The sequence below is a fragment of the Balaenoptera ricei genome, chromosome 1 (assembly GCF_028023285.1).
Source record: "Balaenoptera ricei isolate mBalRic1 chromosome 1, mBalRic1.hap2, whole genome shotgun sequence".
NCBI classification, from domain to species: Eukaryota; Metazoa; Chordata; class Mammalia; order Artiodactyla; family Balaenopteridae; genus Balaenoptera; species Balaenoptera ricei.
The window spans coordinates 78,711,405-78,727,140 of record NC_082639.1 but is presented as its reverse complement, the minus strand read 5'-3'; the positions used below and the strand labels follow the sequence as shown (position 1 = coordinate 78,727,140).

The 15,736-nt window shown below is 41.9% G+C and overlaps 1 protein-coding gene across 2 annotated transcripts in view; it reads right to left on the bottom strand.

The window, feature by feature from the left end:
- LRRC8B (leucine rich repeat containing 8 VRAC subunit B) overlaps nt 1-9,921 on the bottom strand; it is a 73,286-nt gene extending 63,365 nt beyond the window's left edge. Inside the window, exon 1 of one of the 2 annotated variants that reach the window (XM_059925939.1) lies at nt 9,840-9,921. The gene's annotated coding sequence lies outside the window, so the exon portion shown is untranslated. Of the gene's footprint in view, nt 1-383; nt 406-9,839 lie in introns of those variants that run through there. The other variant, XM_059925948.1, reaches the window with a different exon arrangement.
- Nucleotides 9,922-15,736: the final 5,815 nt, after the last annotated feature.

The following is a 15,736-nucleotide window of genomic DNA, read 5'->3' as shown; positions in this document are numbered from 1 at the left end:
AACAATGTGTACAAAAAATTATGTATTATTTCTAAATATTCTAGGAGAGTTTGAGTGTACATTCCTAAAATGGATAATGCTGATTCTATCACTTTGGTATCAAATTAGCTTCCATCAAGTCTTTTTAAAAGAACCATGTTCTTTCCCTTTTGAATGTTCTTGTCCACAAAGAAGAAATCTTTAAATTGGCCTATTGGGGCCTTTTTCCTTAGAGTTGATAGCGAATTTGACTGAAAAGTTTTCTTTAGCACCCAAACCAGTTGATCTTCAAAGTGGGGTAAGGGGTTTGGGGGCTTTTTGTTTTTGGAAGGAGGAGTACTCTGGTAGAATCTACTTCCAGATCACCAATTAACCCTCGTCTAAAAGTATGTGCTTCAGAACACCTGATGTCCAGCTGGTTCCTTCTGGCCATCTCCCTTTCTTCCCTTTTCACAGTCATCTTCTCCCCACGTTCCACAAGAAAGGTAAAAACATCTCACTTCTCAGGAGTCTGCTTATGGTGCATTGTCTTGGGGAGTAAAAATATCCAGGGCTCCAAGCTGAGGGTCATTTGAAACACCTGTAGGGTTATAGATGTTAAGAAAGTGATTGACTTTCAAGACTGAGAAATCCTTTTAGGAGCTGGGGAAAGTATCCATTTCTTTGCTTCAAACAACACTGGAGGGAGACCCAATCAAGCTGTTAGACAACAGAACATGGAAAATCATTTTTGTGATCAATCACTAGGTAACTTTTGTCATACACCTCAGGAGTTTAAAAAATAGAGTGGAATTATACTGCCTTCATTCCCATACACTTATTTATGTGGTAAGGTGTCTTAAACATTTACATTTAAAAAGAAGCCTTGATTATGAAGCCTATCTTATTTTAGCAATAAGTTTTACTTATGCATAAATAAACTCTTTTTAAGCCCCAGGCATCTCACTGAGAAGTTATTTTCCATAAAATTTTACCTATGCTTAATAATTATTCATCAAAATTCTAATATACTTGTTCTGGTCAATGGTATATTAGTCAAAATCATAAAAACTCAATCCAAATGAAATTCTGTTTAACATTTAGAGGCTTATTGTCACAAGAACTTAAAAAAATATAGTGTGTATATATGTGCGTCACAAGAGTATGATAAGGTAATCAATGAAAGATTTTCAAACATAAGACTGTTAAATGGGGATTAGGTTATATAGAAGAAGAATGAAATGAGTTCCACAAGGGAAACAACTATGTAAAAATTCCCAGCTTTTCTAGACCAGCTTGTTTGTGTGTTTTTTAAATGGATGACATAGTAGATATGAAATCACTGTGGTATTTAATTTAGCTTCCAATGGGTACATTAAAAAGAGTGTTTTTTAAAATCCATATTTATAATATCAGAAGTGCCATTTTTTACAATTATAAAAAAATTTAGATATTAACTTTTAAAATGTATGAGGAGAGGACATAGTGTTTCAAAATCCTTTTAGGGGGTACTGGACAAAAAACATTACCAGAAACTTTATTCTAAATTGCCTGTAAGGACTTCCCTGGTGGTCCAGCAGTTAAGACTCCACGCTCCCAATGCAGGGGGCCCGGGTTCAATCCCTGGTCAGGGAACTAGAGCCCGCATGTCACAACTAAGACCCCACGCAGCCAGATTAAAAAAAAAAAAAGTTGCTTCTATCTTGCTGTACTCTGTGCCCAAGTTTAGTCTCCAAAGCCTGGAATTGAAAGCACCCTTGGAGATCCTAAACTGCCTGTAAGCCAAGAACCTGTGCTGACCATCTAAAATTTTGACTTCTTATAGAAAGAGCCAGAATTATTTCAGTAAAGTCCAAAAGCTGAGTCAAGCATCCCCTGCAAATGGCCAAATCCAAAACTCTAAACACAGTAAATGTTCAGTAAACACTAGCTCATTAACAAAATATTTTGGTCATTCAACTGATATCTATTAACAGCATAAATATAATAACTCTTCTTCCTACTTCTAACCTTCAAGGAAATCTTTCAAATTTCCAAATACCAGTCAAAAGTACATTATTGAAACAAAGCCCTGGACTAGATAATAAGTATACTGAATTTTACTGCCTAATTCTTTCCCACATATCAGTTTACATGCCAAGTATAATGCCTAGCTCAGGAAGCTCACTCGGGAGATGAACAAAATAATCTTTATCATGAAGGAGCACCTAAGAGGAGGCAGAGGCATTCTCTGGCAGAGGGAATATAACAGATGCACAAGCATCAGAGGCAACACAGGGAAGGGATTCAGGAGCTCTTACGAGTGGCAGGCAGAGGGAAGGGTCTGGAATGGTCTTTCACAATAGGTATGCTTGAACTGACTCTTGAAAAGATGGGCAGGTGTTTGACAAGGGGATATGAACACAGATAGAGAAAAGGAAAAAAAAAAGCCATGGAGGGAAGGCATCTGGCTACCTTGTACCTTCCTCCCTGCACTGCAGACAGTTTAGGATGGCTGGTGCATGGGGGTGTGACTGTGCGCGCTGTGTCCATGGTGCACGCGTTGGTGATTTAGAAATGATGGGGGAGCGGGGAGCGGGGGGCAGTGAGAGGTGAAGCTGGAGAGCTGTAGAAGCAGACGGAGGAAGGCTGTTATTATATGGCTCTCCAAGGCATTGGAATCGATCCTTTGGCAAAGCAAGTCATTAAAGGATTATCAAACCAGGTAGTCGTGGTATGAAATTTGCCTTTCACAATGATTATTTTCCTGTTGTGTGGACAACCAATTTGGTGGGGGGAAGATAGGAAAGACTACAAACTGAACTACCATTTGGAGGCAATTAGCAGCAGTCCTGGAAAAGACTCGCGGCAGTCAAGAGACTGTAAAGGAAGGGCACTGATGGGAGGTACCTTAAGGCTGTGGCCTCTGGACAAACTGGTCACCATCATTTAAGGAGCAGTTAACGGGGGAACAAAGCAAAGAGAAGCCCAGAATGAGTCCTACGCATTTTAGGGTTATGTGATTGGGTAAATGGTATTGCTATTTACAAAAATATGGACTCTAAAGATGATTAGCAAGTTTTGGTGGGGGAAATAGTATCTTTGGGACACTAACTCCAGGCCCTTACTGTTCCATCAGGCAGGCAGCACCAGTGATATCAACCCCATTTTAAGTTCAAAGGGGTAATTTTTTTTTTTTTGCCCAAAATCACATATAGCAGTTTGGGGAGCCCACTACATACCAGGCTTAAGGGCAGATATACAAGGGAGACAAGATCCATGCTTTCACATAACTTATATTCTGGTGTGGGCGGGGAGGGAAACAGAAGATAAACAAGCCAGCAAACAATAAACCAAAGCCTGAAAGACTATGACTGGAGAAAGGCAAGGGTACTTTATCTGAGGTGATCAGGGAAACTATATCTGAGGTCGCTGGAGCTGACCTTCCATTGAGAAGGAAGCAGCTATGCAGATTCATAAGAGGAGAGCGGTCCAGGCAGAGAGCAGCAGCTGAGAAGCCCCGGAGGTAGGAATTCCAAATACCGGGCAAGTGGTGAGCCAGAGGAAGCCCCAGCTCCAAAGGCATTCCTGCGAGGGTGGAGGTGAAAGCCTTGCGCCCCCTCAGGGCAGTGCTAGCAGAGCATAAATACTCTGGGAACCTGCCCACCAAGCACAGCATTGTGCATCTAGAAACTGCACCATGACTCACACTTTTCGAAGACAAGTCATGGCTCAGTTGCCTATTTCGGCATTGAAATAGGGCCAGGAACAAACTCACTTAGTTTTGCCTGGAGAGATGAATTTTAAAATCTTCAGATGAACAGAATTCATCTTAAATTCATCTGCTCAGAGCAAGAAACAACCTGCAGTCCAATGGCAGGCGGCTCTGCCCCCAAGGCTCCGTCATGTCCTCACATGCTACACGGGAGCTGAGCCTCCCAGCCACCCTCCAAGGCCCTCAAAGGGACTAGAGAGGCAACATTTTCCCGAAAGGATGCCCCATTAGCTCAGCTGGACAGGATAAGGAGAAATGGTACCCCACTGCCAAGGTGCCAAGCTGGGTCCTGTCAATGAGAGCCTGAAAGCCTTGGGGAGATTGGATGTTGGGCTGCCTGCTGGCTCCGAGATGCGCCATCCCAAGCACGGCAGTCCAGCCAGCTCTCTGGAACACACTGCCTACGCCTCCCCTCCTGTGGTCATCTTCCACTGCTGCTTTGTGGTCTACCTATTCTGCCAACATTCCTTCATGTGCCCCCATTCAGCCAAATGGCTTCAAATTCCCCTCGCCAAGGGTGATGCAGATCAACCCTCTGACCCTCTCTGAAAAGAGCCTACTTTACAGCCAATTTTCTCAGATGCATCTGCTTGGTGTATCCAAAAGAAAAACGCAGCTGAATTTAAAGTTTGTCAATATAGCATGAATAAATTATAAAAGAATTAAATGGTTCCTGAATTAGGTGACCCCTTTCAGAGCATCACATGGAGAAGTTATATATTATGAACACTTACAGATGACTCCAAACATTACGGCTTCTTTGGAATGGTGCTGGAAACCTGTGGCACACTCTGATCCCTGCTTAAGGCAGGCTCATCTCGTGTCCAAGCTCATTTCAAGCCACACTTCCGTGACATCTCTTTGCTCCCACTCCCTGGCCAATTTTTTGTTCCTAAAGTCACCATACAACCTCCAACCATAAGACGCTTGCACATACTTTCACAGCACCTGTACGTCTCCTTCCTAATAACATTGGTAGTAGCAATTTTTCATGTATTTGCAGTGATTGATTCTCCTGTCTCCCCCAGTAACCTGTAACCTCCATGGTGGTATGGACCACGTGCATTTTGGCTTACTGTTGTGCCCCTAGAACCCGGCACAGTGTCTGGCACACAGTAGGTGCTTAACAAATAGCTGCTGAAAAAAATTACTATGAAATATACTCATTGGTGGAATGTTTCTGCTTCTGAGAGTGGATGTGGGAAAAAATCATTCAAATCAAGGCTGGAAAAGGTTAAGGTTGAGCTATTCTGGTTTTTATAAAATATATATATACACATACAGGAAAGACTTTGCTAGGTTTAAACTGATCTTGGGGACAATTCTCAAAAAGTCTGACTAACAATTTAACAACACTCATTTGGATATGTATGGAGGTGACCAATTTTAAAACTTTTTTTTAATGGAATAAGAGTTCATTTTCAAAAAGGTTCATCTAGATTAGGCCAAATTGAAAAAGAAAAGCTACCACTTACTTCATCAGGCACAGCTTATTAGGTACTCTACATACATTTTTTTCATTTACTCCTCATATCTGAATCTTACCCCCAGGTTACAGATTAGGAAATTGAGGATGCAAGAGGCATACTGAGTAAGTGGGAGAGCCAGGATTCATATCTAGATCTATTTGATTCCAAGAGCTATATCTTAAATCTAAGCCACACTATAAGCTAAGAAATAGGTGTGACATTGAGTAATAATGCATTGCTCCCTCCCATGATAAGGTACAAGACTACAGTCTAGTACCATCTATTGGGGCCAGTATTTAAAATAGGATTTGGATGCCAACGATGTGGTAGCAGAGAAATGAGACAATTCGTGAAAAAGGAATAAGGAGGAATATGAACTAACATTTACTGAAAGCTTGTTTTATGCCAGATACTGGATACTGGATTAGATGCTTTCATGTTAAGATTTCTTTTAATCCTAAGAATCCTGTGAGATGGATAACAATAGTCAAGAAAAAAAAGGTGTAGAATAACAGTGGTGTTCGACTACTCCAATGTTCCTTTCCCCCATCTTACTAAGGATGCGAAAATCCCACGTTTTAGCTGGGCATAAGGTTGTCTACAGTAAGGACAATATTCCCCAGTCTCTATTCCAGCTAGATAAGGCCATATTGCATATTGCTAAAGTCTTGTCAATGAGATATAACAAGAAATGTAAGACAGCCTCCAGGAAATTTCCTTAAGAGACCCTGGGCTCTTGCTTTTTCCCATCTTCTTCCGTTCCGTTCGTCCTCCCTTCTACACTTGGAACCTGGATGTGATGGCTGAAGTTCCACTTAGGACCATGAGATTGAGGGCCTAATTTGATGTTTGGTAGTTCTAAAAGGTGGAACCAGCCTAGGTCTCAGAGGATTTGTAAAATCATAATACCAGCTCTGGACTGTCTCTCTATAAGCTTTTTTTTTTTAATGTGAAAGAGAAACAAACATCACTTTGTTTAAGCAATTTTTCTTTGAGGTCTCTGTAACTGACAGCTAATCTTAACTAATCCAGCAACTCATCCAAAGTGATAGTGTAGGGTTCAAACCCAGGCTCATCAGTCTGCACAGTTCACGCTCTTAGGCAGAAGCCTGAAGAACTCCTGATTATAATCTGCAATAGATTTGAGGGGGAAGTGTAAAAATGCTGAAAAATATTTGAAAGAAGAAAAGAAGGAAGGTTTGAATATGCTTTCAAATCTGCATACCTGAGACAATCAAAGGGAATGTGCTACTCGACAGTAAAAAATTTAGTCTCCATCAGAGATGGGCAGAGGAAGATCTCAGTCACCTGCATGGAGCTGGAAAGAGAAGAGAAATAGAAGCTGTGTAGCTGATAATGTCTCTGAAAGATGCTGTTGACCGAGGAGTGGGCATTGTAGGATAGAGCCCTGAAAATGGCCACAGGATGAAACAAACAACAAAGAATTACAAGGAATCCTGAAATTGAAGAAACAGGAGATGAAGTTCAAAGATACACAGTCTGGAAAGAAACAAGCAGAATCATATGACCCATATCAAGCAGAATCACATGACCCGTATCAAGACCAAAAAGGCAAAAGTAAAGGTCAAGGTTGAAGCTCTGACAACTCATTTTTATTCATTTCCTTTACATGGATTCACAACAGCATTGCAGAAGTGAATTTAAATTGTGTTGCAATTGAGTAGAATCCTAAATAAGAGGAAGTCATAGAACAGGGAGTTTATTATTACCCTTTGTTCAATTTCTAAATGAACAGCACTGAAAAGAACTTAGCAGAGAGATACAGTGATTGGAGTTAGGCCTAATTTTATTTAAGATCAATCTTAATGATCCAGAAAAGGAAAAATAAGTTGTTGTGTCTGCCAAAGACATTATTTTAAACACGAGAAAAAAACCTAAGTCATAATAAAGGTGTGTAGGAAGTTTAGAAAATATAGATAGGAAATAAAATGCAAGTAGGCAATAGCAATAAAAGAAAAGGCAGCAATATGAAAACAGACATGACAGAAATTAGAATGTATTTTACAATTGGTTAAAGAAATTCTATACTATAATTGGGCCTCCCAAATTCCTATGAGTGGTCGCAGGTCTGTACTGTTTGCAGGGTAAGCAATACTCCCTGCGTCAGGAAAGCAGCGAGGGACATGCTATATAGGAGGCAATGAAAACCATGCCACCGAGTCTGGAGCAACACGACAGATTCAGCATACATTTGTTTCTGATACTATCAGTGTAAGCTAGAAGGATGCTGGAAAGAGAAGCAAAAATGAAATTTGGAAATTCAACTTGAGAAACACTAAATGAACATCAGATATTAAATAGGCTACTTTTTATGGGCAGTAAAAAATCAAAAAGGAACATAAAAATACTTGGATACCATCAAAAAGGATTTTAAAATTACAAAAACTTTTTTATAAATAAAAATTTTGGCTCAAACAAGAATCTTCTACATATTACTTCCAACCTTCAACTCCAGAAAACAAAAAAAATCACAAATTTCAAACCACGGCAGGAAAATACCCACACAGCCTAAAAAAATGTGGAGGGATAACAGAATATTATTCAGTACTAAAAAGAAAAATTATCAAGCCATGAAAAGACATGGAGGAAACTTAAATGCATAATACTAAGTGCAAGAAGCCAATCTGAAAAGGCTACAGACTGATTCCAACTATAAGACATCTTGGAAAAGGGAAAACTGTGGACACAGTGAAAATATCAGTGGTTGCCAGGGGTTGGGGGGGCAGGAGGGATGAATAGGAAGATCACAGAGGAGTTCTAGGGCAGTGATAATATGATATAGTATCATACTCTGATGATATTATAATGGTGGATACATGTTGTTATATATTTGGCCAAACCCATAGAATGTACGACACCAAGAGTGAACCCTAATCTAAACTCTGGTCTTTGGGTGATAATGATGTCTTAATGTAGGTTTATCTATTGTATCAAGTGTACTGACTCTGGTGGGAGATGTTGATAATGGGGGAGGCTATGCATGAATGGGAGCATGGGGTACATGGGAACTCTCTGCAGTTACTCTCAATTTTGCTATGGACCTAAAACTGCTCTAAAAAATAAATTCTATTTAAAAAAAACAAACAAAACTTGAAAGACCTGGTACCCTTTTCCAGAGATATTGATTAGGGCCCTTTTCATTTTAATTAACGTTGGTGCTTTCATTCTGAGGATTCGGAGGAATGAAACAGCAATGGGGAGGAGAGTGGTCTTTAAAACGCAAATCTTAACTAGTCAAATGAAATCACTCCCAATGTGAGAATCTTCCTGTTAGGCTGGACATGTTGGAACACTTTTCCAATTTAAGAAAAAAAGACCGTTTCAAAGAATAGTAAATTTAATTCTAACATGTAGTAGATGGATAGTAGGTATCATGACTCAACTGTACACTCAGCAACAACACTGTCTCCCTCATTACCTGAGCTAAGAGTAACATCTGACATGTTAGGGGCCCACTCACTTGTGGGATTGGCTGTCATTTTATATCCCTTCAAGGGTGAAGCTGTTGACTAGGGAAGCCAGGGGCAAAAGAAAGTCACCTTGGCACTCACAAATCAAAGAGCATTTTCGGTTCTCAGGAGGTGGAACCTCAGCACGTGGAGGGTACTGGAATTTTTAAACAATTATACTGCAGTTTGATTGCTTCTGTGTACTACAACCTGACCCTTAGGTTTTAGGAGACCTAACAGTCTGATAAAGACACATACCATTTCATTTCCTCTTAGAAAGCAGTGTACACTTTGCCTATTTTAAGTTGGTTAGCTATTTGCAATTTAAAATCTTCATACCGATATCTTTTTACGGACTTAAAAAGTTTTTGGCAAGGCGAATTTATTCAAGGAAGTTCACGGGCAGGTTTTCGTTTTTAAATCAGGTTTATCCTTTTTTCTGGGAAGGTGGGAAGAGGGCTGCTGAGAGGGAGTCTTTCTGACCACAAATAAGTCTTTCACAAATGTCATCTGACTAAAGGCAACCTATGGACTTTGGGAAGTCAGGTGAGGACACAGAGTGACGAGCCAACACCCAGCCTCCCCCCTCTGACCTCTCAGCACCTGCTCAACGGTTTCCCAGTAAGGGGAAACTCTTAGCTTCTCTCTCGAAATGGGTATAGGTTGCTCCCTTCTCCCTCAAACAAACGAATGCCAACACCACCATTAAATTGCAGGCGAACAATTGTAGATTTCCCACGAGTAGAAAATGTTTGCCAACAAACAGCGCCAGGGCAAGGGGCAAAGGAGAGCGACCCAAGGGCGGACGCCCTCCGGAGAGATCTGCTCATCTAGGGAGGGCGAGAACCCGGTTCCCGCACCACCCCGAGGACTCACACTCAGGTGCGGCACCGTGACTGCTGGGGGAGACATGCGACCGCCTCGTCGCGGCGCCCACTCCTCCTGCCCCGAATGATCCCAGCACCCAGAAGTCCCTCGGGGGTATCATTCCCCCTCTCCTAGAGACGAGGGAGTGGCAAAACCGCGCCTCATCTCTCTAGCGCAGCCACCTGCCCGCAGGCCCGGCTCGCAGGTGAGGCGCGGACAGGTAACCGCACCTGCTGCGTCCCCTCACCCGGTCCTCCGCCCCCACCAACTGGGTCGGCTCGGCTCCTCCTCGGTGACCAGAGGCGTCCCGCCCCGACCTACCTGCGTGCCTCCGGCCCCGGGATCCGGCGCTCCTCGCGGGGTGCGCCCCGCGCCGCTCCGGGCGCGCCGGCGGCGGCCCCGCGCCCGCACTTCCTTGCTGCCGGCTGCTGCGGGCTCAGCGGGAAGCCCCAGCGCTGCCAGGCTCACCGCCTCCAACCGGCTCCATTGTGACGCGGCGCGTTCCGCCGGCCAATCGGGGCGCGGCGGCGCGAACCGCTGACTAAGTTCGCGGGGGGAGAAGGAAGGGACTGGGCGGAGGCAGGAGGTGGGGGCGTTGGCCGCGCGGCGGCGGTGGCGGCGGAGGAGAAGGAGGAAGGGGAGAAACGGGTAGCAGCTGCTTCGGTAGTTGCTCCTGCTGTTAAATTTGCAGCAGCCTCGGCCCGAGTGTTTGCCCAGCTTAGGGACTGCGGGGGCCTGTGACTCACCCCTTGCTGATGGAAACAAAGCGCGGCTGCCATCACCGGGGAGCGCGCCATGTGGCCGCCCGGCCCGCTCGGCGCAGCCTCGGGTGCGCAGGCAGCAGTGCACAGCTCACGTCTCGCTGGGGCTAGAAAAGCGGGGGGCTCTTTTCAAGAGACGGCAGAGGGGCTTAGGGCTATCCAGGTGCACATGCAAGGGACTTTGGAAGTACAATATTTATGTGTCGGACCACTGCCTTCTCATATGTGCACCCCGAGTAACTTGTTATTTACATAACGTGTTTTGAACCTGAAGGGAAGGCTCGGGTGGAGCTTGCGGGAAATCCCTTTACCTTTCCTTATACTGCGTACTTAGGATGCAGGGCCGAGCCCCTGTGTGGCAGTTTACACTTGTACCAAACTAAGCGGCTTAAGATTCTGGGCCTCCAATAGCATCCGTCTCTCTCATATGTCGTTATCCTCGGGATGGGGAGGGAACAACGCGGTAGAGGAGTCTCGCTTTACTCATAACTAGGCTTTTAGTGCTAAGGAACTGCCGGTCTACCCTATCTACTGACCCGCTCTTTTCCCTCTACAGTTAAGTGGGAAAAGTTACAATGTGCCTTACAGAACAAACAAAAAATCCAAACCTAGGAATTCGGGGGACAAAATTTTTATCATCCCCATTCACCCCCTACTCTCATCCTCACCCCAGATTTAAGACAGTCTTTTTGCAGACTATCATCCTCAACACTGCGATTCAATTAGGCAACATTTATATCTTTGAGTTGCTATGGCAATCACATTACCATTAAAAAAAAAATGTGCGGGAACCTCCGAAAGGAATAAAATAAAGACTATAAAAGACTCAGCATTTGGAGCATATCTGATCGTTTTGTATAAATGGGAGTAAAGAAAATGGAACAACTGAGTTATATGAGACCAAGTGGTGTCAGACAGAGACTGCTGAGATTAGGACTACAATTTAAATTACCCCAAAAGGGGATAAGAAGGTTGTCTTTGTGACACAGCTCTATTCTCTCCTTGTCCACTCCATTCTGGGTTGGCAGCTGTCTTGGAGGAAAGGCTGAAAGGGCATTCCTTCATTTAGTCATTGATAGAGTTTTTATCGAACTTACGAGGGTGAGACACTGTGTATGTACAGATCTGTTAAGCTAATTTAGATTGGAATTTGGTCCTCAAACTGCTTACAACCTGGAGAGGAAGATAAAAAGTATTCAGAATTAAATATGAAACGAGGAAAAAAGTGAGTGCTATGAGAAATACTGATTGACTGTAAAGTCATGGCATTAAAATTTTTAAATGTCTAATTTTCCATATGTGTCTTTGAATGTTTGGAAAGGCATATTGTCTCCCCTTCCAAAACCGCGAACAGAGAATCCATTCTTCTATCACAGCAATATCACTACTTGTGTGACTTGGAGTAGTAACTTAACCTCCTTGGGACTCAGCCTCTTCATCTATAAAATAAGAGGTTAAAAACTAGATGATCTGTTAAGATTCCAATTCCAATGAAGGTATGAATAAAAAAGTGACTCCCATGCTTGGTAACCCAAGTCACCATTAGCAGGAAGTTAAAGTGCTCAAGTTCATTAAAACTGTATTAGCTCTGGGTTCATCTCAGATATGTGGCTTATGAATGTATTTATTCCAATTCTCATTAACAAAATCACCCTCCATGGTGACAACATTTATTACTGACATTGAAGAAATTGGGCTTCTGAATTTGTGATATATTGCTTCTGGGAATCCTCCTCTGAAACTGTAGCATCAAACAGATGTTTCTCTCGTTTCTTCTTCCTTCTGTTTCACTTCATATAAGCTCCTGCTTATATCACAGGAGAAAAATGAATGACCCCAAATGCTGTTCTCATAGAACTTTAATACTCTGCACATGATTCAAGCTCATAAAGAAGAGTATTTAGTAGTAACTAGAAATTATTGGCCCTGGGTAGGCCTTATAATGAGAAATAAAAATACTGTTTGACTTTTTATGCCTGTGCCCAGTTTTTCTACTACACTGTAATCTCTTTGAAAACAGGACGGGTGGAGTCTTGAAATATGCTCAGTCCTTAGAGGAGTATCTGAAATTCTCTAAGGGACTCTGGTCAATTATTTTGATCAGAGGAAGTCAATTATTCTGATCAAAGGAAATTCTAAAAGACTCAGTCACTATTTCCACAGCCAAATTCGTTGAAGTCTAAAATAGTGTTTAAAAGTCCCATCATAGATATTAAGCACTTATTATGTCACCATCAGTATGCTAGACATCGTGGACAATACCAAAAAAGCATCAAACTTGGTCCCTGAGCTCAGCAGCTCATAAGTTAGATGAACACATAGAAAACAATCAAGTGCTACTTATGCGCCAGTGAAGAGAGGGATCAGTGCACATGGTAATAGACAAAGTCTCATGAAGAAAGGGAAACTTTTAAGTATTGAAAGAGAAGCAAAATTTAGAAAGACTAAATCCTATACCTTTGTCTTATCTACCCCAAATATTGTCTTAAAATGACCAATCAGGGCTCAGTCAATCTCTTTCTGGTAAGCCGAGACTGTCTAGAAGAAGCAGAAGTAGAAATACTTTATTTTCTACAACATCCCACTGAGTAGAATAGATAGTGGTAGGTTGATCACATTCATATGAAACAGAGGATGACTATGGATAGCACATGTGGCTGGTTCCTCTGTCGAATGACACAAATAATAGAAATAAAAGGATCACTGCAATTTGGTCATCTGGTTGTTGAACTGCATGACCCACATGAAGTAATCAACTAACTCCTGGGTTTGGCAGGTCCCTTTTGAGCTGATTCCCTGAAAAAAAATAACCTGAGTGACATCAGCATTAAGCTATGCTCCATGCGGCTGCCTTGATAAGAGTTCCATTTTCTCTTTGTCTTGAGAATTTTTATGATTAATGGAAGGCAGAATATGATACAGTATTAACAGTTCTTTCCTAATTCTAAAATTATTTCTGATAATGAAAAATCCTCTATTTCTTTAAATTAATTAAACATTGAATGTCTGCAGTGTATAAAAGAAAGCACTGGACATCTGACAGAGGTGAGGGAGAATACCAAGATAAATATAATAATTCCTTTCCTTAAAGATATGTACTCTAGTGGAGAAGGTTTATCCAGATAGCATATAGCATCTTAGAGGGGCGGTGAGGTTGGTGGGCTATGTAGGGTTGGAGGAGAATCATATGAACTTGGGTCTGAAGAAGTTTGGCTAGCTTTAAGGTTCTAAATTGAAATACTGCTTTTAACTATTGTCTGAGCATTATGGTTCAAGTTTGTTAGTTCTACCAAGACATCAAATCAGAAGAAAAGAACAAGAGCAAGAAGGCATGGTTTTGCATTCTCAGAACGTTTTCCAGAATCCTCCTGGTTCAGCTGTGTATGACTGAGCATATTGTCACTGATAAAGAATTTTTATTTATTTTTGACCAAACACTTCACCATGTTTTCCTGACCTTTTCAATCTCCTGGTTGTAGAGGCTTAACATGAGCTTCCTTGGGCCTGGGGAAAATTCTGAGAATGAGCTCAGTAGTGAGAATTCCAAAGATAGGATGAGTAGGACATTGCACATGTTTTTGGAATAAGGTAGCTTGACTAGAAACTAATTGCGCAGGGCCGGCTGTGCACTTCTGTGTGAGTTGATCCTTTATCATGGTCCCAGTATGGAATATTCATGACTAGTTACTCTGTGTTCTCACTACCCACTGTGCTGATTGCCCCCTCTGCCTTAAGTATACACTGCCCTTTCCTTATGAGACAGGGGCTAGGAAGATGACTTTCCAGCCTCTTCTCCGAAGGAAAAACAAGAATTCCTGCAGCAGGATGCCCAACATTCCCAGTTGATCTGTCTTCTGGGAAGATGCCCAAATATTTCTTTGGAAGTTTCCTACACATCCCATTTAAAGACTATATACTGTCATCTGGGTCACATATTGGAATCCACCACAGAGCAGCCAGCCAATTATTGAATCTTGTCCCTTTCCCATCCATAAAAAGAAGACTTCTAAGAAAATATTTGCAAGTGAAGCCAGACTGAAAGCTTAGAATTAAAGCAGAGCTGGTGCCCCTCAGCTCCTGCAAAGTGGTCTAAAAAAAGCCCGGAGGAGTTCTGCTAGTGGCTGAGACAGTGCTTGCTGAGATCCCTGTGAGGATTCAATCTGTGTTCCCTAAACCATGTTGAAACCTGGTCAAAAAGTTTCCTGGTACTGTAAAAGCAGCTGGTATCTGAGGGTCCCCAGGTCCAACACCAGCCAGACAACGACTCTCCCCACCAACTCCCACCCTTTTTTTCTCAACAGCTGTCTGTGTATGTGCTTCTGTGTGTGTGTGCTTCTTGGCCTAATATAAGGCCATCTGTTAATTATAATACACATCGAACACTAGCCTTCAATTCTCATATAAAATGATTCTGTAAGAGTAGGAGCTAATATATATATATATCTGTGGTTTATTAAGAATTTTAAAAAATCAAAATAAATTGTAAAAGAACAAGATTCAGAGCATTTTAGAGATGGAGGAGAAAGAGATATATGCCAGAAAGAACACAGAACCTGGTGCCTTGGGTTCTACTGGTGGCTCTTCTGGCCATGAGGCCTAGGGCAAGCCACTAACAGTCTAGGCAGGAGTTTCTAATTTCCAATCTGTTTAATATATCTATCCTGGACTGTATAAGAAAAGAAGATAAGTATAGTTCATGTTTCAGATATCTCAGATTTCATTTCATTTTAATCATTTACCATCCAACAAATATTTATTCTGTGCCTACTACGTGCAAAACACTATACTGGTTTTTGGGGATACACTGGTCCATGTGATAGATGTGATCTTTGCCCTCCTGGGGTCTATAGTCTCCCAGCACGCCTCCAGGGAATATAAGACTGGACATGATAAATCAGTGAGGACTGACTAACCAAACTCTAGTGTGTCCCCACAGCACCATACTCTCTGGCTTTATCTCCTGAACTCTATGTACCCAAATGCAGACACACCTTTGAATTATCTGCTTCTTCTTCTACTAACTTCTCTCTGCAGACTTCTTTACATCCAATTCACCATCTGCATGAAATTGCTGTTTTTGGAGCATAATAGAGTAATAAGACATGTGCCCTCAAGAAGCTTAAAGTTTTTAAAACCTAAAATAATAGAGGCAAATAGGTAGCTGGTTATATGAGCAAATATGGGGCCAAGTAGGATCTCCTAATACAGGATATTATCATGGTTCAGAACCTACAACTCAAATACACTTTATCATAGCTGTATGTAACTAGATTACCTTATGAAAAAGAATAATAAACCAGGTAATAAAGATAATAAATAAACCAGGTGTCCTGTATCTCATTACAAAATTGAAGAGCAAAGGTAGTCAGGTCTTACACTGGTAGAGGAAAGAGTGGGTTAAAGTAGGGAAGACTTCGCAGAGAAATTCAGACCTAATGGGTAAATTACTTAGGGCTC